We start from the raw sequence: 21,796 nt of genomic DNA, 5'->3' as shown, positions 1-21,796 counted from the left end.
TCCAGATATCAAGTGTGAAACCTAATGGGTTCAAGGTAGTAAGTCTGAATTCCAGATATCAAGTTCCAGACAACAAGTCACAACCCTACTTTGCCCCAGAGATCAAAAATAACAAAAATCAAGCCTCAATTCCAAAAATCGAGTCTCAATTCCAAAAATCGAGTCTCAATTCCAAAAATCAAGTCTCAATTCCAAATATCAAGTCTCGGTTAGGAGTTTGAGACTTGATTTTTGGAATTGAGACTTGATTTTTGGAATTGAGACTCGATTTTTGGAATTGAGACTCGATTTTTGGAATTAACCCTAATCCTAGTGTAATAGCACTGGAATTTGATAGAGGAGCCCAGTCTGTACGACCCTGTGGTGTAAGTTTCCTCCAATGTCTTTCAGGGAGTGAGATATAAGGGTTTTTCCTGATGAAGTTGTCTGTTTTCCAAAGAAAAGAGTTTGGTGAAGTGTCTTATGGTCTGGTGGCACATGCCCGCACATCAGAATTGAGTTTGGAGCAAGTCCCAAAAAAGTAGTCTGGAACCCAGAAACCGAGTCGGGTGGGGTGTGCCTTAGGGCCAGGGTTGGTGCCCCAGCCTATCAGAGTTGAGTTTGGAGCAAGTTCCAAAAAACTAGTCCCAATTCCAAAAATCGAGTCTGGGGGGTGTGGCTTTCTTAAAGATATGGAAGTGCATTAAATTGTGGCTTTATCAAAGATATGGAAGTGCATTAAAGTTATTGAATTGCAATTAAATGCTTTTTTGGTGTCCAGTTCCAGATATCAAGTCCCAACCCTAATTTGTTCCAGATATCAAGTCTGAATTCCAGATATCAAGTGTGAAACATAATGGGTTCAAGGTATTAAGTCTGAATTCCAGATATCAAGTTCCAGACATCAAGTCACAACCCGAACTTGCCCCAGAGATAAAAAATATCAAAAATCAAGCCTCAATTCCAAAAATCGAGTCTCAATTCCAAAAATCAAGCCTCAATTCCAAAAATCGAGCCTGAATTCCAAAAATCCAGTTCGGGGCCTTGTCACAGTCAAAGAAAAGCTCTTAGAAGAAGCTCTCAGCTGCTACTGCCCATCCCCCACACACTTAGGTTAGGAGATTGGACTTGAGTTGTGGCCTCCATTGCTTAGACATTACCTGTTGGAATTTAGATTTTGTCCAATCACGGCCCGCCTTTTCGGGCTAGGGTCTCGCGCCCCTTTCGGGCGATAGCCCGAAGCGAGACGTAACTGCGGGTACTCGTCTGACGTCCGTACGACCTTCCTGTCCGGAACGGCGGCCCAAAACGCACTCGGCCAAAGGCCTCGTAAAAATAGTTGGAAATATTCACAAAAAAATCAGGAAAAGGTGCTATTGACCCGGAATCGAGTCTACCCCCCCTAAATCGAGGGCGCTGAGCGCGCCTGACTCAGAACCGAGTCTCTAGCACCTTCCTGTCCCGAGATACGCCCAAAGGTGAAAGGTCAGAAAAAAAGTGTAAAAATATTCGTGAAAAATTACCCGAATCTCCCCGCGGCTTCAAAACCTTAGCAAGCCCTAACTCGGGGTCCCCGATCGTGGCCGAGGCGTCCGCGAAACCTAGGCCCAAAAAAATTGACCGTTTTTGGAGGGAAAATGAAATTCCAACCGGCAATGTCTAAGCAATGAGTTAGGTTAGGACTCGTTCCGGAAATCAAGTCTATTTGCCTAAAGCCATAATTGTAACTCCTTCACTTCAGAGCGAGCCCTTTTGCAGGCTGAAAGTTGTATGTGTACAAAAAAAGGATGTGTGAGGCTCAGGGTAACCATATTTAATGGATTTTTGAAAAAAAAAAAAAAAATAGGCCTCGTGGCCAGCCCCTATGTCAAAGGCCTAATACCCTTACTCGACACCGTGGGCCTAAAATCTTCCAAAATTTTTTATTTTTTTTCCCCCACTCCCAGGGCTTATATGGGATGCTGAAACACAATAGCCCATCAGAAATTACTTTTCTGACTTTCAAGTGGGTGAAATGGCTCTGGAAATCACTCGGTTAGGACTTTGGACTCGATTTCCTGAACGAGTCCTAACCCGACGCCATTGCTTAGACTTGCCGGTTGGAATTTCATTTTCCCTCCAAAAACGGTCGATTTTTTTGGGCCTAGGTTCAGCGGACGCCTCGGCCACGATCGCGGACCCAGAGTTAGGGCGTGTGACGATTTTGAAGCCGCACGGACATTCGGGTAATTTTTCACGAATATTTTTACACTTTTTTTCTGACCTTTCACCTTCGGGTGTATCTCGGGACAGGAAGGTGCTAGGGACTCGGTTCCAAGTCAGGCGCGCTCAACGCCCGCGATTTAGGGGGGGTAGCCTCAATTGCGAGTCAATAGCACCTTTTCCTGATTTTTTGTGAATATTTCCAACAATTTTTATGAGGCCTTTTTCCGAGTGCGTTTCGGGCCGCCGTTCGGGACAGGAAAGTCGTACGGACGTCAGACAAGTATCCCCCTTTTCGTCTCGCTTAGGGCTATCTACCGATACAGCATTTGTTACAATTCGACCCCGTTTTAGGTGCGAGACGGTCGGACTTGATTTTTGGAACTCGGACTAGTTTTTTGGAACTCGGTCCCGGTTTCCCAAAAAACACTTTGGGGGAGTGGCCTGGGGTCCGGGGGCACGTGCCGGCATATCGGAATTAAGTTTCGAGCGATTTCCAGAAAAGTAGGCTCGGATCCATAAATCGAGTCTGGGGGGGCGTGGCCTAGGGTCCAGGGGTGTGTCCCAGCCTATCAGAATTAAGTTTGGGGCAAGTTCCCAAAAACTAGTCCCAATTCCAAAAATCGAGTCTGGGGGGCGTGGCCCATGTTCCAGGGGTGTGTCCCAGCCTATCAGAATCAAGTTTGGGGCAAGTTCCAAAAAACTAGTCCCAATTCCAAAAATCGAGTCTGGGGGGCGTGGCCTAGGGTCTAGGGGTGTGTCCCAGCCTATCAGAATTAAGTTTGGGGCAAGTTCCAAAAAACTAGTCCCAATTCCAAAAATCAAGTCTGGGGGGGCGTGGCCTAGCGTCCAGGGGGGTGTCCCAGCCTATTGGAGCAAGTTCCAAAAAAGTAGTCCGGAATCCATAAACCTAGTTTTTACAACGGCCACCCTGTGACAGGGTAGTATATTGCAACAATAATTAGTGGTAATTAGGCTTAAGGGGTTTTATTGCGGTATAAAATCGTAAGAAGATCGAAAATTTATTTCAAAGGTGTCAAAAAATCTGTAATAACCTTCTACACAATCCCAAAAAGCGACCTATGCCGCAGGATTATCATTTAATAGCTTTCTGAAATTTCGGACTTGATTTGTGGAATCGAATTCCGCCTTAAGAGTCTATTCTCCTTCATTTTCCTAATTAGGGTTAGGGTTAGGGTTAGGGTTAGGGTTAGGGTTAGGGTTAGGGTTAGGGTTAGGGTTAGGGTTAGGTTAGGGTTAGGGTTAGGGTTAGGGTTAGGTTAGGGTTAGGGTTAGGGTTAGGTTAGGGTTAGGGTTAGGGTTAGGGTTAGGGTTAGGGTTAGGGTTAGGGTTAGGGTTAGGGTTAGGCAAATAGACTTGATTTGTGGAACCGGCCCCATTGTGGGGACTGTGGAGTTGGAATTTTTTCGTCGCGACCGGTCACGACAGACTGCGACCATTCATCGGTAATGGCAAGTTGGAATCCAAGAACACAGTTTGTGGAATTGGGATAGCTTAGCTTAGTCGGCTAGGCCGAGGGCATATTGGACTCTAGGTGGCGCTCTAACACTAGAGACTTGTTTTCTGGACTCCAGACTAGTTTTTTGGAACTTGCCCCAAACTCGATTCTGATTGGCTGCGGACCCCCCCGGGACCCTAGGCCACGCCCCCCAGACTTGATTTTTGGAATTGGGACTAGTTTTTTGGAACTTGCCCCAAACCTGATTCTGATTGGCTGGGACACGCCCCCCGACCCTAGGCCACGCCCCCCGGACTCGATTTTTGGAATTGGGACTAGTTTTTTGGAACTTGCCCCAAACTCGATTCTGATTGGCTGGGACACGCCCCCCGACCCTAGGCCACGCCCCCCGGACTCGATTTTTGGAATTGGGACTGGTTTTTTGGAACTTGCCCCAAACTCAATTCTGATTGGCTGGGACACGCCCCCCGACCCTAGGCCACGCCCCCCGGACTCGATTTTTGGAATTGGGACTAGATTTTTGGAACTTGCCCCAAACTCGATTCTGATTGGCTGGGACACGCCCCCCGACCCTAGGCCACGCCCCCCGGACTCGATTTTTGGAATTGGGACTGGTTTTTTGGAACTCGCCCCAAACTCGATTCTGATAGGCTGGGACACGCCCCCGGACCCTAGGCCACGCCCCCCCGACCCGACATCCGGATCCGAGACCGCTTTTTTGAAATATCGCTCGAAACTCGATTCCGATACGACGGGACGTGCCCCCGGACCACGGGCGACTCCCCCGAAGCGTTTTTTTGGGAAACCGGGAACGAGTTCCAAAAAACTAGTCCGAGTTCCAAAAATCAAGTCCGACCGTCTCGCCCCTAAAACGGGGTCGAACCGTAACAAACGCGGTATCGGTAGATAGCCCCGAGCGAGACGAATCGGGGGATACTCGTCCTACCTCCGTACGACCTTCCTGTCCGGAACGGCGGCCCGAAACGTCCTAGGCCGAAGGCCCGTAAAAACAGTTGGAAAAGAGGATGCGTGGGGGCTCAGGGTAACCGTATTTAACGGATTTTTGAAAAAAAAAAATCGGCCTCGTCGCCAGACCCTACGTCCAAGGCCTAATACCCTTACTCGACACCGTGGGCCTAAAATCATCCAAAATGATTTTGGATGAAATGAAACCCTTTTATTTTTTTTTCCCCCCACTCCCAGGGCTTATATGGGATGCTGAAACACAATATCCCATCAGAAATGACTTTTCTGACTTTCAAGTGGGTGAAACGGCCAAGTCCCACTTGCCAAAAAACTTCCCAGGGGAAGGTGTTAGGAGCACGTTTCAGCCCATTTGGAGGCGTTTGGCACATATTTTGGAGACATGATTTTTTTAAAAATGTTTTTGTGAAAGGTTAGGCCTCGTTCCGGGTATAGGATACAGTAAATAGGCCTAATTCAAGGAAACGAAGTCTATTTCCCTAACCCGCTAACCCTCACTCCTTCACTTCAGAGCGAGCCCTTTTGCAGGCTGAAAGTTGTATGTCTACAAAAAAGGATGCGTGGGGCTCAGGGCAACCGTATTTAATGGATTTTTGAAAAAAAAATAATAAGAAGAATAAGAATAATAATAACTAGACAATTCCCCTGTGGGAAATCGCGAGAGTGATGCAGCGCGCTTAGCCAGGCCCTGTGAGGAGACCCCAGAAAATCACACCAAGATTCCCTGTGGAACCGAAGTCGAGAGGCAGAGTATTATCGCTTGTGTTTTGCCTCCATCTGCTGGCGAGATCTCACGTATCTCCAAAGAAGCCCATATAAATGAATGGGGAAAAAGGGGTCGTGCAACGTAATAGCGCACCGAGTCCGATCGAGCCGCACGGGTCGATGTCAGAAATTATTTTTCAAGTGGGGGAAACGGCTCTGGAAATCACTCGGTTAGGACTTTGGACTCGATTTCCGGAACGAGTCCTAACCCGACCCCATCGCTTAGACTTGCAGGTTGGAATTTCGATTTCGTCCGATCGCGGCCCGCCTTTTCGGCCTAGGGCCTCGCGCCCCCGTCGGTAGATAGCCCCGAGCGAGACGAAACGGGGGATGCTCGTCCGACGTCCGTACGACCTTCCCGTCCGGAACGGCGGCCCGAAACGCACTAGGCCGAAGGCCTCGTAAAAATAGTCGGAAATATTCACAAAAAAATCAGGAAGAGGTGCCGTCGACCCGGAATCGAGTATACCCCCCCTAAATCGAGGGCGCCGAGCGCGCCTGACTCGGAACCGAGTCTCTAGCGCCTTCCCGTCCCGAGATACGCCCGAAGGTGAAAGGTCGGAAAAAAAGTGTAAAAATATTCGTGAAAAATTACCCGAACGTCCCGGCGGCTTCAAAATCGTCGCGCGCCCTAAATCGGGGTCCCCGATCGTGGCCGACACGTCCGCGAAGCCGTAGGACCTTTAGTTTCAGAGTTATTCGAAAACAAACCCTAACCCATTCGTTTCAAAATTCAATTCAAAATCATTCCAAAAAAGGCCCATAACTCGGTCCACGAAAGACACCCGAGAAAACTTTTACCGTAGGGCCGCACAGACCCGGCTCTCTACCGATACCCAAAGGCGCAAAACCCAGGCCCAAAAAAATCGACCGTTTTTGGAGGGAAAATGAAATTCCAACCGGCAATGTCTAAGCAATGAGTTAGGTTAGGATTCGTTCCGGAAATGAAGTCTATTTCCCTAACCCGCTAACACTGATTCCTTCACTTCAGAGTGAGCCCTTTTGCAGGCTGACAGTTGTATGTGTACAAAGAGGATGCGTGGGGCTCAGGGTAACCGTATTTAACGGATTTTTGAAAAAAAAAATCGGCCTCGTCGCCAGACCCTACGTCCAAGGCCTAATACCCTTACTCGACACCGTGGGCCTAAAATCATCCAAAATTTTTTATTTTTTTTCCCCCCACTCCCAGGGCTTATATGGGATGCTGAAACACAATAGCCCATCAGAAATGACTTTTCTTACTTTCAAGTGGGTGAAATGGCTCTGGAAATCACTCGGTTAGGACTTTGGACTCGATTTCCGGAACGAGTCCTAACCCGACCCCATCGCTTAGACTTGCCGGTTGGAATTTTGATTTCGTCCGATCACGGACCGCCTTTTCGGGCTAGGGCCTCGCGCCCCCATCGGTAGATAGCCCCGAGCGAGACGGAACGGGGGATACTCGTCCGACGTCCGTACGACCTTCCCGTCCGGAACGGCGGCCCGAAACGCACTAGGCCGAAGGCCTCGTAAAAATAGTCAGAAATATTCACAAAAAAATCAGGAAGAGGTGCCATCGACCCGGAATCTGGTCTACCCCCCCTAAATCGAGGGCGCCGAGCGCGCCTGACTCGGAACCGAGTGTCTAGCACCTTCCTGTCCCGAGATACGCACAAAGCTCACAGGTCAGAAAAAAAGTGTAAAAATATTCGTGAAAAATTACCCGAATGTCCCCGCGGTTTCAGATTCGTCCCACCCCCTAACTCGGGGTCCCCGATCGTGGCCGAGGTGTCCGCGAAGCCGTAGGACCTTTAGTTTCAGAGTTATTCAAAAACAAACACTAACCCGTTCATTTCAATGGAAGGCCGGTAGTGAAAACCTCCCAAGTCCCACTTGCCAAAGAACTTCCCAGGGGAAGGTGTTAGGAGCATGTTTCAGCCCATTTGGAGTCTACCTATTTTGGATACATGATTTTTAAAAAATGTATTTGAAAGGTTAGGCCTCGTTCCGGGAATAGGATACTGTCAATAGGCCTAATTCCGGAAATGAAGTCTATTTCCCTAACCCGCTAACCCTGACTCCTTCACTTCAGAGCAAGCCCTTTTGCAGGCTGAAAGTTGTATGTGTACAAAGAGGATGCGTGGGGCTCAGGGTAACCATATTTAACGGATTTTTGAAAAAAAAAAAAATCGGCCTCGTCGCCAGACCCTACGTCCAAGGCCTAATACCCTTACTCGACACCGTGGGCCTAAAATCATCCAAAATTTTTTATTTTTTTTCCCCCCACTCCCAGGGCTTATATGGGATGGTGAAACACAATAGCCCATCAGAAATGACTTTTCTGACTTTCAAGTGGGGGAAATGACTCTGGAAATCACTCGGTTAGGACTTTGGACTTGATTTCCGGAACGAGTCCTAACCCGACCCCATCGCTTAGACTTGCCGGTTGGAATTTTGATTTCGTCCGATCACGGCCCGCCTTTTCGGGCTAGGGCCTCGCGCCCCTATCGGTAGATAGCCCTAAGCGAGACGATACGGGGGATACTCGTCTGACGTCCGTACGACCTTCCTGTCCGGAACGGCGGCCCGAAACGCACTCGGCCAAAGGCCTCGTAAAAATAGTTGGAAATATTCACAAAAAAATCAGGAAAAGGTGGTATTGACCCGGAATCGAGTCTACCCCCCCCTAAATCGAGGGCACTGAGCGCGCCTGACTTTGAACCGAGTCTCTAGCACCTTCCTGTCCTGAGATACACCCAAAGGTCACAGGTCAGAAAAAAAGTGTAAAAATATTCGTGAAAAATAACCCGAATGTCCCCGCTGCTTCAAAATCGTCACACACCCTAACTCGGGGTCCCCGATCGTGGCTGAGGTGTCCGCGAAGCCGTAGGTCCTTTAGTTTCAGAGTTATTCAAAAACAAACACTAACCCATTCATTTCAATGGAAGGCCAGTCGTGAAAACTTCCCAAGTCCCACTTGCCAAAGAACTTCCCGGGGGAAGATGTTAGGAGCACGTTTCAGCCCATTTGGAGTCTACCTATTTTGGATACATGATTTTTTTTTAAAATGTTTTTGAACGGTTAGGCCTCGTTCCGGGTATAGGATACTGTCAATAGGCCTAATTCTGGTATTGAAGTCCAATGTCCTATCCTGGTCCAAACTCAATTTTGACGTGCTGGGACACGCCTTAGGACCCTAAGCCACGCCGCCAAGGTGTTTTTTTGGAAAATCCAGTCTGGGTCTTGTCAAAGAAATGCTCTTAGAAGAAGCTCTCTACTGCTATTGCCCCTCCCCACCCACACAGAAGCTCTCTGCTGCTGATGCCCTTCCCCCACACTACTTTTCACAACAACAACAGAGATGTAAGTCAAACACAGGGTCTGTCAAGTGTATGTGAGCATCAGGGTTTCCCACACTTGAAAGGGAAGGACTCGGACACAGCATTCCACTCGTCTTGTATTTTATTGGTTTTCAGTGGAACTGACGTTATAGTATAATTGTGGTAGTAGTGGGTTTTCCCAGAACAAAACATAGAACCAGAATCAGAAGTAGAAGCTAGAAGGTTAAAAACCTTTAAACATACAAACATAAAATAAATGTATGAATAAATGCCTGTTTTTCTACAACAAAGCATGTATGAATAAATGCTTGTTTTTCTATAACAAAACCCAAGTTAATTAGGCAACAATATATAAATATTTATGTATAAGGTAAATTAAGTATATTTTAACAATTTGTAATCATTCAGGTAATATGTTGCTGAACAAATATAACTGAACAGAAAACCAGTTGTAAAGTAAGAACCATTTTAACCATTAGCCCTTTCACAGGCAGTTTGTTCACTTTAACTGAAGATATTTTACTACACACTACTGAGAAAGAAAGTTTAAACCAATCACAGGTAAGGAACAAACATTTCTCATGCCCACGGATTACCGCGAGCGCAGCGTTTGCATATAAAAAAGTTCAGTGGGTTTACCGGTAGCCTTTTTTGTCCTTTGTTCCCTGATGTGCTGTAAAGTTTGCGTTAGTAGCGAATTCTCTTTGCAACTGCAACATGATTTTTTAAAAAATGTTTTTGAAAGGTTAGGCCTCGTTCCGGGTATAGGATACTGTCAATAGGCCTAATTCCGGAAATGAAGTCTATTTCCCTAACCCGCTAACCCTGACTCCTTCACTTCAGAGCAAGCCCTTTTGCAGGCTGAAAGTTGTATGTGTACAAAGATGATGCGTGGGGCTCAGGGTAACCATATTTAAGGGATTTTTGAAAAAAAAAAATCGGCCTCGTAGCCAGACCCTACGTCCAAGGCCTAATACCCTTATTCGACACCGTGGGCCTAAAATCATCCAAATTTTTTTTTTTCCCCACTCCCAGGGCTTATATGGGATGCTGAAACACAATAGAACATCAGAAATGACTTTTCTGACTTTCAAGTGGGTGAAATGACTCTGGAAATCACTCGGTTAGGACTTTGGACTTGATTTCCGGAACGAGTCCTAACCCGACCCCATTGCTTAGACTTGCCGGTTGGAATTTTGATTTCGTCCAATCACGGCCCGCCTTTTCGGGCTAGGGCCTCGCGCCCCTATCGGTAGATAGCCCTAAGCGAGACGAAACGGGGGATACTCGTCTGACGTCCGTACGACCTTCCTGTCCGGAACGGCGGCCCGAAACGCACTCGGCAAAAGGCCTCGTAAAAATTGTTGGAAATATTCACAAAAAAATCAGGAAAAGGTGCTATTGACCCAGAATCAAGTCTACCCCCCCTAAATCGAGGGCGCCGAGCGCGCCTGACTCGGAACCGAGTCTCTAGCACCTTCCTGTCCTGAGATACACCCAAAGGTCACAGGTCAGAAAAAAAGTGTAAAAATATTCGTGAAAAATTACCCGAATGTCCCCGCGGCTTCAAAATCGTCGCACACACTAAGTCGCGGTCCCCGATCGTGGCCGACGCATCCGCGAAGCCGTAGGACCTTTAGTTTCAGAGTTATTCAAAAACAAACCCTAACCCATTCATTTCAATGGAAGGCCGGTAGTGAAAATTTGCCCAAGTCCCACTTGCCAAAAAAATTCCCAGGGGAAGGTGTTAGGAGCAGGTTTCAGCCCATTTGGAGTCTACCTATTTTGGAGACATGATTTTTAAAAAAATGTTTTTGTGAAAGGTTAGGCCTCGTTCCGGGTATAGGATACTGTCAATAGGCCTAATTCCGGAAATCAAGTCTATTTCCCTAACCCGCTAACCCTACCTATTTTGGAGACATGATTTTTTTCCCAGAGAGGGGCCATTTGGCCTTTTTACCTAGAAAACCCACAAGAGGGCCAATTGGCCTCAAGTCCCCCCTCTGGACACTCATTTTGTTATGGAAATGTGGCTGATAGTGGCACACGGCTGGAGCCACTTGAACTTGTCGCAAGGGTTTGCTCCATCCAGGATCATTTCCAATGCCTGTTGAATCTCTGCATCTTCGTTCCTTGGAGAGGAGCTTCTTTCACCACAAAATTCTTGAGGGAACTGAAGCGATAGTCCATGTGCACTGAGGTATTTATCCATCAAACAATTGTCTGGTTGCAGTCACATGAGTCGTTATGACTCGTCTTGACTTGAGTTGAAAGCTTTAATGTCCTTAAAAAAGGCAATTTGTCTTACAGCACAGCAGAGTGACAAAAAACACATACAATAAAAAAACCCATCACAACACAATAAATAGCAAAACGTGTAAATAAATACAGACCACTGGTCAGAGGCATCAATCAATGCTAGAAATGTTAAAAGGAATCATTTGTACATTAACACAAGTATGAGTGTAGTATGTATCTCCCATAGCTTGTTCAATTGATTAATTGCCATGGGGATAAATGTTATGGTCACATGGGACATTCACATGTTCACATTTTAGAATAGAATGTGTTTTTATTCCTCATTCTCACAGAAGCAGCCAACATGAATTCACCACTGAAGTGTGAAGTGTGTGAAGGGTGACCCCCTCCCCCCACACACTGCCACTAACAGCCTCATTACCATAACAAAAGGAGTGCATAAGGGAAAAGCGGTCGGGCCAAACGGCCCCTATGTGGGTCTTCTAGGTAGACAGAAAAATGCTGGGACTTGTAGTGTTAAATGTTTTTGAAAGGTTAGGCCTCGTTCCAGGTATAGGATACTGTCAATAGGCCTAATTCCGGAAATGAAGTCTATTTCCCTAACCCGCTAACCCTAACTCCTTCACTTAAGAGCGAGCCCTATTGCAGGCTGAAAGTTGTATGTGTACAAAAAAGGATGCATGGTGCTCAGGGTAACCGTATTTAACGTATTTTTGAAAAAAAAAAATTGGCCTCGTTGCCAGACCCTACAGATGGGTCAAAGGCCTAATACCTTTACTCGACACCGTGGGCCTAAACTCATCCAAAAATTTTTTTTTTTTTCCCCCCACTCCCAGGGCTTATATGGGATGCTGAAACACAATAGCCCATCAGAAATGACTTTTCTGGCTTTCAAGTGGGTGAAATGGCTCTGGAAATCACTCGGTTAGGACTTTGGACTCGATTTCCGGAACGAGTCCTAACCCGACCCATTGCTTAGACAAAACCACATTGTGTTAACAACCCCAACGTGAACTCTACCTTGACGTGGTGTTGGGGCTTACGAGCCTAGGCTCAAACTAAAAGAGTTCAATATCAAATTTAAATGTCTCCAAAACAGGCACCGATACACTCCAAATGGCCTGAAACATGCTCCTAACAACTTTCCCCAGGAGGATTTAGGGCTGTGGGAGAACAAGCCCAAAGTGTCCCCATGACCTTCTGTTCCATGCTGTTCTATTAAAAGTGTGTTTTGAAATGTTTGATGTTATTGTATTTCTTTAAAGGTTTTTTGGCTTACTAAAGATATGGAAGTGCATTAAAGTTATTGAATTGCAATAAAATGTTTTCTTGGTGTCCAGGGTCCAGACATCATGTCACAACCCTACTTTGCTCCAGATATCAAGTCTGAATTCCAGATATCAAGTGTGAACCCTAGTGGGTTCAAGATATTAAGTCTGAATTCCAGATATCAAGTTCCAGACATCAAGTGACAACCCTAATTTGCCCCAGAGATCAAAAATATCAAAAATCAAGCCTCAATTCCAAAAATCAAGTCTCAATTCCAAAAATCGAGTCTCAATTCCAAAAATCAAGTCTCAATTCCAAAAATCAAGTCTCGGTTAGGAGTTTGAGACTTGACTTTTGGAATTGAGACTCGATTTTTGGAATTGAGACTCGATTTTTGGAATTGAGACTCGATTTTTGGAATTAACCCTAATCCTAGTGTAATAGCACTGGAATTTGATAGAGGAGCCCAGTCTGTACGACCCTGTGGTGAAAGTTTCCTCCAATGTCTTTCAGGGAGCGAGATATAAGGGTTTTTCCTGATGAAGTTGTCTGTTTTCCAAAGAAAAGAGTGTGGTGAAGTGTCTTATGGTCTGGTGGCACATGTCAGCACATCAGAATTGAGTTTGGAGCAAGTCCCAAAAAAGTAGTCTGGAACCCAGAAACCGAGTCGGGTGGGGTGTGCCTTAGGGCCAGGGTTGGTGCCCCAGCCTATCAGAGTTGAGTTTGGAGCAAGTTCCAAAAAACTAGTCACAATTCCAAAAATCCAGTCTGGAGGGTGTGGCTTTATTAAAGATATGGAAGTGCATTAAACTGTGGCTTTTTTAAAGATATGGAAGTGCATTAAAGTTATTGAATTGCAATAAAATGCTTTTTTGGTGTCCAGTTCCAGATATCAAGTCCCAACCCTAATTTGTTCCAGACATCAAGTCTGAATTCCAGATATCAAGTGTGAAACCTAATGGGTTCAAGGTATTAAGTCTGAATTCCAGATATCAAGTTCCAGACATCAAGTCCCAACCCTAATTTGCCCCAGTGATCAAAAATAACAAAAATCAAGCCTCAATTCCAAAAATCAAGTCTCAATTCCAAAAATCAAGTCTCAATTCCAAAAATCAAGTCTCAATTCCAAAAATCAAGTCTCAATTCCAAAAATCGAGTCTCAATTCCAAAAATCAAGTCTCGGTTAGGATTAGGGTTAGGAGTTTGAGACTTGATTTTTGGAATTGAGACTCGATTTTTGGAATTGAGACTTGATATTTGGAATTGAGACTTGATTTTTGGAATTGAGACTCGATTTTTGGAATTGAGACTTGATTTTTGGAATTAACCCTAATCCTAGTGTAATAGCACTGGAATTTGATAGAGGAGCCCAGTCTGCACGACCCTGTGGTGAAAGTTTCCTCCAATGTCTTTCAGGGAGCGAGATATAAGGGTTTTTCCTGATGAAGTTGTCTGTTTTCCAAAGAAAAGAGTGTGGTGAAGTGTCTTATGGTCTGGTGGCACATGTCAGCACATCAGAATTGAGGTTGGAGCAAGTTCCAAAAAAGTAGTCTGGAACCCAGAAACCGAGTTGGGTGGGCTGTGGCTTAGGGCCAGGGTTGGTGCCCCAGCCTATCAGAATTGAGTTTTGAGCAATTTCCAAAAAAGTAGTCTGAAGTCCAAAAATCCAGTCAGGAGGGTGTGGCTTCATTAAAGATATGGAAGTGCATTAAATTGTGGCTTTATTAAAGACATGGAAGTGCATTAAAGTTATTGAATTGCAATAAAATGCTTTTTTGTTGTCCAGTTCCAGATATCAAGTCCCAACCCTAATTTGTTCCAGATATCAAGTCTGAATTCCAGATATCAAGTGTGAAACCTAATGGGTTCAAGGTATTAAGTCTGAATTCCAGATATCAAGTTCCAGACATCAAGTCACAACCCTACTTTGCCCCAGAGATCAAAAATAACAAAAATCAAGCCTCAATTCCAAAAATCAAGTCTCAATTCCAAAAATCGAGTCTCAATTCCAAAAATCAAGTCTCAATTCCAAATATCAAGTCTCGGTTAGGAGTTTGAGACTTGATTTTTGGAATTGAGACTTGATTTTTGGAATTGAGACTCGATTTTTGGAATTGAGACTCGATTTTTGGAATTAACCCTAATCCTAGTGTAATAGCACTGGAATTTGATAGAGGAGCCCAGTCTGTACGACCCTGTGGTGAAAGTTTCCTCCAATGTCTTTCAGGGAGCGAGATATAAGGGTTTTTCCTGATGAAGTTGTCTGTTTTCCAAAGAAAAGAGTGTGGTGAAGTGTCTTATGGTCTGGTGGCACATGTCAGCACATCAGAATTGAGTTTGGAGCAAGTCCCAAAAAAGTAGTCTGGAACCCAGAAACCGAGTCGGGTGGGCTGTGGCTTAGGGCCAGGGTTGGTGCCCCAGCCTATCAGAATTGAGTTTTGAGCAAGTTCCAAAAAAGTAGTCTGAAGTCCAAAAATCCAGTCTGGAGGGTGTGGCTTCATTAAAGATATGGAAGTGCATTAAATTGTGGCTTTATTAAAGACATGGAAGTGCATTAAAGTTATTGAATTGCAATAAAATGCTTTTTTGGTGTCCAGTTCCAGATATCAAGTCCCAACCCTAATTTGTTCCAGATATCAAGTCTGAATTCCAGATATCAAGTGTGAAACCTAATGGGTTCAAGGTATTAAGTCTGAATTCCAGATATCAAGTTCCAGACATCAAGTCACAACCCTACTTTGCCCCAGAGATCAAAAATAACAAAAATCAAGCCTCAATTCCAAAAATCGAGTCTCAATTCCAAAAATCGAGTCTCAATTCCAAAAATCAAGTCTCAATTCCAAATATCAAGTCTCGGTTAGGAGTTTGAGACTTGATTTTTGGAATTGAGACTTGATTTTTGGAATTGAGACTCGATTTTTGGAATTGAGACTCGATTTTTGGAATTAACCCTAATCCTAGTGTAATAGCACTGGAATTTGATAGAGGAGCCCAGTCTGTACGACCCTGTGGTGAAAGTTTCCTCCAATGTCTTTCAGGGAGCGAGATATAAGGGTTTTTCCTGATGAAGTTGTCTGTTTTCCAAAGAAAAGAGTGTGGTGAAGTGTCTTATGGTCTGGTGGCACATGTCAGCACATCAGAATTGAGGTTGGAGCAAGTTCCAAAAAAGTAGTCTGGAACCCAGAAACCGAGTTGGGTGGGCTGTGGCTTAGGGCCAGGGTTGGTGCCCCAGCCTATCAGAATTGAGTTTTGAGCAATTTCCAAAAAAGTAGTCTGAAGTCCAAAAATCCAGTCAGGATGGTGTGGCTTCATTAAAGATATTGAAGTGCATTAAATTGTGGCTTTATTAAAGACATGGAAGTGCATTAAAGTTATTGAATTGCAATAAAATGCTTTTTTGGTGTCCAGTTCCAGATATCAAGTCCCAACCCTAATTTGTTCCAGATATCAAGTCTGAATTCCAGATATCAAGTGTGAAACCTAATGGGTTCAAGGTATTAAGTCTGAATTCCAGATATCAAGTTCCAGACATCAAGTCACAACCCTACTTTGCCCCAGAGATCAAAAATAACAAAAATCAAGCCTCAATTCCAAAAATCAAGTCTCAATTCCAAAAATCGAGTCTCAATTCCAAAAATCAAGTCTCAATTCCAAAAATCGAGTCTCAATTCCAAAAATCAAGTCTCAATTCCAAATATCAAGTCTCGGTTAGGAGTTTGAGACTTGATTTTTGGAATTGAGACTTGATTTTTGGAATTGAGACTCGATTTTTGGAATTGAGACTTGATTTTTGGAATTAACCCTAATCCTAGTGTAATAGCACTGGAATTTGATAGAGGAGCCCAGTCTGTACGACCCTGTGGTGAAAGTTTCCTCCAATGTCTTTCAGGGAGCGAGATATAACGGTTTTTCCTGATGAAGTTGTCTGTTTTCCAAAGAAAAGAGTGTGGTGAAGTGTCTTATGGTCTGGTGGCACATGTCAGCACATCAGAATTGAGTTTGGAGCAAGTCCCAAAAAAGTAGTCTGGAACCCAGAAACCGAGTTGGGTGGGCTGTGGCTTAGGGCCAGGGTTGGTGCCCCAGCCTATCAGAATTGAGTTTTGAGCAAGTTCCAAAAAAGTAGTCTGAAGTCCAAAAATCCAGTCTGGAGGGTGTGGCTTCATTAAAGATATGGAAGTGCATTAAATTGTGGCTTTATTAAAGACATGGAAGTGCATTAAAGTTATTTAATTGCAATAAAATGCTTTTTTGGTGTCCAGTTCCAGATATCAAGTCCCAACCCTAATTTGTTCCACATATCAAGTCTGAATTCCAGATATCAAGTGTGAAACCTAATGGGTTCAAGGTAGTAAGTCTGAATTCCAGATATCAAGTTCCAGACAACAAGTCACAACCCTACTTTGCCCCAGAGATCAAAAATAACAAAAATCAAGCCTCAATTCCAAAAATCGAGTCTCAATTCCAAAAATCGAGTCTCAATTCCAAAAATCAAGTCTCAATTCCAAATATCAAGTCTCGGTTAGGAGTTTGAGACTTGATTTTTGGAATTGAGACTTGATTTTTGGAATTGAGACTCGATTTTTGGAATTGAGACTCGATTTTTGGAATTAACCCTAATCCTAGTGTAATAGCACTGGAATTTGATAGAGGAGCCCAGTCTGTACGACCCTGTGGTGTAAGTTTCCTCCAATGTCTTTCAGGGAGCGAGATATAAGGGTTTTTCCTGATGAAGTTGTCTGTTTTCCAAAGAAAAGACTGTGGTGAAGTGTCTTATGGTCTGGTGGCACATGCCCGCACATCAGAATTGAGTTTGGAGCAAGTCCCAAAAAAGTAGTCTGGAACCCAGAAACCGAGTCGGGTGGGGTGTGCCTTAGGGCCAGGGTTGGTGCCCCAGCCTATCAGAGTTGAGTTTGGAGCAAGTTCCAAAAAACTTGTCCCAATTCCAAAAATCGAGTCTGGGGGGTGTGGCTTTATTAAAGATATGGAAGTGCATTAAATTGTGGCTTTATCAAAGATATGGAAGTGCATTAAAGTTATTGAATTGCAATTAAATGCTTTTTTGGTGTCCAGTTCCAGATATCAAGTCCCAACCCTAATTTGTTCCAGATATCAAGTCTGAATTCCAGATATCAAGTGTGAAACATAATGGGTTCAAGGTATTAAGTCTGAATTCCAGATATCAAGTTCCAGACATCAAGTCACAACCCGAACTTGCCCCAGAGATAAAAAATATCAAAAATCAAGCCTCAATTCCAAAAATCGAGTCTCAATTCCAAAAATCAAGCCTCAATTCCAAAAATCGAGCCTGAATTCCAAAAATCCAGTTCGGGGCCTTGTCACAGTCAAAGAAAAGCTCTTAGAAGAAGCTCTCAGCTGCTACTGCCCATCCCCCACACACTTAGGTTAGGAGATTGGACTTGAGTTGTGGCCTCCATTGCTTAGACATTACCTGTTGGAATTTAGATTTTGTCCAATCACGGCCCGCCTTTTCGGGCTAGGGTCTCGCGCCCCTTTCGGGCGATAGCCCGAAGCGAGACGTAACTGCGGGTACTCGTCTGACGTCCGTACGACCTTCCTGTCCGGAACGGCGGCCCAAAACGCACTCGGCCAAAGGCCTCGTAAAAATAGTTGGAAATATTCACAAAAAAATCAGGAAAAGGTGCTATTGACCCGGAATCGAGTCTACCCCCCCTAAATCGAGGGCGCTGAGCGCGCCTGACTCAGAACCGAGTCTCTAGCACCTTCCTGTCCCGAGATACGCCCAAAGGTGAAAGGTCAGAAAAAAAGTGTAAAAATATTCGTGAAAAATTACCCGAATCTCCCCGCGGCTTCAAAACCTTAGCAAGCCCTAACTCGGGGTCCCCGATCGTGGCCGAGGCGTCCGCGAAACCTAGGCCCAAAAAAATTGACCGTTTTTGGAGGGAAAATGAAATTCCAACCGGCAATGTCTAAGCAATGAGTTAGGTTAGGACTCGTTCCGGAAATCAAGTCTATTTGCCTAAAGCCGTAATTGTAACTCCTTCACTTCAGAGCGAGCCCTTTTGCAGGCTGAAAGTTGTATGTGTACAAAAAAAGGATGTGTGAGGCTCAGGGTAACCATATTTAATGGATTTTTGAAAAAAAAAAAAAATAGGCCTCGTGGCCAGCCCCTATGTCAAAGGCCTAATACCCTTACTCGACACCGTGGGCCTAAAATCTTCCAAAAATTTTTATTTTTTTTCCCCCACTCCCAGGGCTTATATGGGATGCTGAAACACAATAGCCCATCAGAAATTACTTTTCTGACTTTCAAGTGGGTGAAATGGCTCTGGAAATCACTCGGTTAGGACTTTGGACTCGATTTCCTGAACGAGTCCAAACCCGACGCCATTGCTTAGACTTGCCGGTTGGAATTTCAATTTCCCTCCAAAAACGGTCGATTTTTTTGGGCCTAGGTTCAGCGGACGCCTCGGCCACGATCGCGGACCCAGAGTTAGGGCGTGTGACGATTTTGAAGCCGCACGGACATTCGGGTAATTTTTCACGAATATTTTTACACTTTTTTTCTGACCTTTCACCTTCGGGTGTATCTCGGGACAGAAAGGTGCTAGGGACTCGGTTCCAAGTCAGGCGCGCTCAACGCCCGCGATTTAGGGGGGGTAGCCTCAATTGCGAGTCAATAGCACCTTTTCCTGATTTTTTGTGAATATTTCCAACAATTTTTATGAGGCCTTTTTCCGAGTGCGTTTCGGGCCGCCGTTCGGGACAGGAAAGTCGTACGGACGTCAGACAAGTATCCCCCTTTTCGTCTCGCTTAGGGCTATCTACCGATACAGCATTTGTTACAATTCGACCCCGTTTTAGGTGCGAGACGGTCGGACTTGATTTTTGGAACTCGGACTAGTTTTTTGGAACTCGGTCCCGGTTTCCCAAAAAACACTTTGGGGGAGTGGCCTGGGGTCCGGGGGCACGTGCCGGCATATCGGAATTAAGTTTCGAGCGATTTCCAGAAAAGTAGGCTCGGATCCATAAATCGAGTCTGGGGGGCGTGGCCTAGGGTCCAGGGGTGTGTCCCAGCCTATCAGAATTAAGTTTGGGGCAAGTTCCCAAAAACTAGTCCCAATTCCAAAAATCGAGTCTGGGGGGCGTGGCCCATGTTCCAGGGGTGTGTCCCAGCCTATCAGAATCAAGTTTGGGGCAAGTTCCAAAAAACTAGTCCCAATTCCAAAAATCGAGTCTGGGGGGCGTGGCCTAGGGTCTAGGGGTGTGTCCCAGCCTATCAGAATTAAGTTTGGGGCAAGTTCCAAAAAACTAGTCCCAATTCCAAAAATCAAGTCTGGGGGGGCGTGGCCTAGCGTCCAGGGGGGTGTCCCAGCCTATTGGAGCAAGTTCCAAAAAAGTAGTCCGGAATCCATAAACCTAGTTTTTACAACGGCCACCCTGTGACAGGGTAGTATATTGCAACAATAATTAGTGGTAATTAGGCTTAAGGGGTTTTATTGCGGTATAAAATCATAAGAAGATCGAAAATTTATTTCAAAGGTGTCAAAAAATCTGTAATAACCTTCTACACAATCCCAAAAAGCGACCTATGCCGCAGGATTATCATTTAATAGCTTTCTGAAATTTCGGACTTGATTTGTGGAATCGAATTCCGCCTTAAGAGTCTATTCTCCTTCATTTTCCTAATTAGGGTTAGGGTTAGGGTTAGGGTTAGGGTTAGGGTTAGGGTTAGGGTTAGGGTTAGGGTTAGGGTTAGGGTTAGGGTTAGGGTTAGGGTTAGGGTTAGGGTTAGGGTTAGGGTTAGGGTTAGGGTTAGGGTTAGGGTTAGGGTTAGGGTTAGGGTTAGGGTTAGGGTTAGGGTTAGGGTTAGGGTTAGGGTTAGGGTTAGGGTTAGGGTTAGGGTTAGGGTTAGGGTTAGGGTTAGGGTTAGGGTTAGGGTTAGGGTTAGGGTTAGGGTTAGGGTTAGGGTTAGGGTTAGGGTTAGGGTTAGGGTTAGGGTTAGGGTTAGGGTTAGGGTTAGGGTTAGGGTTAGGGTTAGGGTTAGGGTTAGGGTTAGGGTTAGGGTTAGGGTTAGGGTTAGGGTTAGGGTTAGGGTTAGGGTTAGGGTTAGGGTTAGGGTTAGGGTTAGGGTTAGGGTTAGGGTTAGGGTTAGGGTTAGGGTTAGGGTTAGGGTTAGGGTTAGGGTTAGGGTTAGGGTTAGGGTTAGGGTTAGGGTTAGGGTTAGGGTTAGGGTTAGGGTTAGGGTTAGGGTTAGGGTTAGGGTTAGGGTTAGGGTTAGGGTTAGGGTTAGGGTTAGGGTTAGGGTTAGGGTTAGGGTTAGGGTTAGGGTTAGGGTTAGGGTTAGGGTTAGGGTTAGGGTTAGGGTTAGGGTTAGGGTTAGGGTTAGGGTTAGGGTTAGGGTTAGGGTTAGGGTTAGGGTTAGGGTTAGGGTTAGGGTTAGGGTTAGGGTTAGGGTTAGGGTTAGGGTTAGGGTTAGGGTTAGGGTTAGGGTTAGGGTTAGGGTTAGGGTTAGGGTTAGGGTTAGGGTTAGGGTTAGGGTTAGGGTTAGGGTTAGGGTTAGGGTTAGGGTTAGGGTTAGGGTTAGGGTTAGGGTTAGGGTTAGGGTTAGGGTTAGGGTTAGGGTTAGGGTTAGGGTTAGGGTTAGGGTTAGGGTTAGGGTTAGGGTTAGGGTTAGGGTTAGGGTTAGGGTTAGGGTTAGGGTTAGGGTTAGGGTTAGGGTTAGGGTTAGGGTTAGGGTTAGGGTTAGGGTTAGGGTTAGGGTTAGGGTTAGGGTTAGGGTTAGGGTTAGGGTTAGGGTTAGGGTTAGGGTTAGGGTTAGGGTTAGGGTTAGGGTTAGGGTTAGGGTTAGGGTTAGGGTTAGGGTTAGGGTTAGGGTTAGGGTTAGGGTTAGGGTTAGGGTTAGGGTTAGGGTTAGGGTTAGGGTTAGGGTTAGGGTTAGGGTTAGGGTTAGGGTTAGGGTTAGGGTTAGGGTTAGGGTTAGGGTTAGGGTTAGGGTTAGGGTTAGGGTTAGGGTTAGGGTTAGGGTTAGGGTTAGGGTTAGGGTTAGGGTTAGGGTTAGGGTTAGGGTTAGGGTTAGGGTTAGGGTTAGGGTTAGGGTTAGGGTTAGGGTTAGGGTTAGGGTTAGGGTTAGGGTTAGGGTTAGGGTTAGGGTTAGGGTTAGGGTTAGGGTTAGGGTTAGGGTTAGGGTTAGGGTTAGGGTTAGGGTTAGGGTTAGGGTTAGGGTTAGGGTTAGGGTTAGGGTTAGGGTTAGGGTTAGGGTTAGGGTTAGGGTTAGGGTTAGGGTTAGGGTTAGGGTTAGGGTTAGGGTTAGGGTTAGGGTTAGGGTTAGGGTTAGGGTTAGGGTTAGGGTTAGGGTTAGGGTTAGGGTTAGGGTTAGGGTTAGGGTTAGGGTTAGGGTTAGGGTTAGGGTTAGGGTTAGGGTTAGGGTTAGGGTTAGGGTTAGGGTTAGGGTTAGGGTTAGGGTTAGGGTTAGGGTTAGGGTTAGGGTTAGGGTTAGGGTTAGGGTTAGGGTTAGGGTTAGGGTTAGGGTTAGGGTTAGGGTTAGGGTTAGGGTTAG

This window comes from Neoarius graeffei, chromosome 13, assembly GCF_027579695.1.
Source record: "Neoarius graeffei isolate fNeoGra1 chromosome 13, fNeoGra1.pri, whole genome shotgun sequence".
Lineage (NCBI taxonomy): Eukaryota > Metazoa > Chordata > Actinopteri > Siluriformes > Ariidae > Neoarius > Neoarius graeffei.
Note: the sequence above shows the minus strand (reverse complement) of the source record.